Source organism: Octopus bimaculoides, chromosome 14 (assembly GCF_001194135.2).
Source record: "Octopus bimaculoides isolate UCB-OBI-ISO-001 chromosome 14, ASM119413v2, whole genome shotgun sequence".
Classification (NCBI taxonomy): Eukaryota; Metazoa; Mollusca; class Cephalopoda; order Octopoda; family Octopodidae; genus Octopus; species Octopus bimaculoides.
Window position 1 is genome coordinate 33,959,283 of NC_068994.1, and position 2,148 is coordinate 33,961,430.

General features: G+C 40.9%; 1 protein-coding gene across 5 annotated transcripts in view; it reads right to left on the reverse strand.

Moving 5' to 3' along the window:
- LOC106875086 (protocadherin-17) overlaps positions 1–2,148 on the reverse strand; it is a 424,117-nt gene that overhangs the window by 211,040 nt on the left and 210,929 nt on the right. The gene's annotated exons all lie outside the window — the stretch shown is intronic.

Genomic DNA, 2,148 nt, shown 5'->3' on the forward strand with positions numbered 1-2,148 from the left:
TATATATGGGCATGTAAGCAAATATACATGTATGTATGATTATGTGGTTGTGTGTATGTACACTTATTATTGGATTACATGAATAAGACTGTAAGCACGTATGTGTATGTCAGTGTAATAGTGTGATTGTGTGTGTGTGTGTGTGTGTGTGTGTGTGTGTGTGTGTGTGTGTGTGTGTGTATTATTTGATTTTAAAAGTGTGTATTCGATTGTGTGTGTGAGTGAATGCGTATATCATGGGATGCGTTTTGATGACCGATTTCGATTGAATCGACCCTATTACGTATGTTCTGCCTGCCTGCCTGCCTGCCTGCCTGCCTGCCTTGCGGCATACAACCCACTCAACTACCCAAGTAGGCATCCTAAATACCATGCCTGGTACTCATCTTATCCATGCCCACCCAGCACACCGAATAGAAATTAAAAAAAAAAAAATCCTGTTTCGGCCGTGATTTGAACCTGGAACCTAACGACACGTCACTAAATGCTGTAAAAACTTACGTCCAGTTTTCTGACCACCAACCAACCAGCCAATCATGTATGTCAAATCACTGCTCTAAAACCTAGCCATTAAAACACACTGTCAAAATAACCACACAATAAAATATGAGGGAAATTTGGTTGTTATATCTAACCGGTCATGTACCCCCACGAAGGACTTCTTTGTTGGTTCGAAATAATCTTTAGCTTTGTCGTATTATTTCATATCAGTCAAAGTTAAACAACTATGATTGAAAACGTTCAAGTCGAGAAAATCCATTGTTTGTATAACAGGAACTATAGTGTCAAATAAAAGCATCCATTTAGTCTTTATGGCTGTCTAGGTAAGAAACTTACTTTGCAACATCGAGGTTCTGTTTTCAGTTCCACTGTGTAACATCTAAGGTACATCACTAAAATGCAAGTCGACCTAGAAGGTATTTCAACTCAGTACGGAATGCTGGGGGAGGCGCATGCTTTAGTGGTTAGGGTGTTGGACTCACGATCGTGAGATTGAGGTTTCGATTCCTGGACTGGGCGAAGCGTTGTGTTCTTGAGCAAAACACTTCCTTTCACGTTGCTCCAATCCACTTAGCTGTAGAAATGAGTGCCACTAGTGGAAGCAGGTCGTTTAGTGGTTAGGGTGTTGGATTCACGACCGTAGGATTGTAGATTCGATCCCTGTACCGGGCGATCTGTTGTGTTGTTGAGCAAAACACTTCATTTCACGATGCTCCAGTCCACTCAGCTGTAGAAATGAATCTAGCCTGGTGTGACATGGGCTACGCCAGGTTTTCTACATACGCTACATATACTCCAAGGCTGAAGCGCCCAACGACCCTTTAAGGGGTTAATGGACTTGTCAAAATGAAATGTTGCGAAACATTTTGTCCGGCATACTCACGATTCTTACAGCTTACAGAGACGTACATATAAATGAGTAACTTACATCGTGCCCGTCTGTGAGAGAATTTATTGATCCATAGTGGAAGGAATGGTCGATGCATCTGTTTCCCTTTTCTCCTATTTACAACAAACGGGGATATTTATCGGCCATTTTGGAACGATCGATCAATCTACGGTTCCCCGTTTTATTATTTTTTTAATGTTGCATACGGCACGCAGGATTTCTTATACCCATACAATACACATTCACACATATACACACATATACATAAGCACACACGCACACATATCTATTGTAGTTCTTTGGTTTCTTATTTTGCAGACCCCACCCACACCAAAAAGAAAATGAAATCCTCCGCTAAATTACACTCCGCCGTGTTAAACAAAGAAGGGACGCATTAGATAATAACGAACTCCTTTCAAACGTTAAGAAGAAAGAATTTTTTTTTTTTAAATGAATAAAAGAAAAAGAATGGAATGGTCACAACTGGAATGCTTTTGATCATAGATCTGCACGATCAGTGTTGACCTGGGGTTAAAAACAATGACAATAACAATCTGTTCAATCTGTTCATCATAAGAGCTACACACACACTTTCTCTTTCTCCCGTCCCTCTTTCTCTCTCACACGCACACACTTTCTCTTTCTCCCGTCCCCTCTCTCTCTCTCTCTCTCTCACACACACACACACACACAGAACACTATTACACACACACACACAAAACACTATTACACACACACACACACACACAGAGAACACT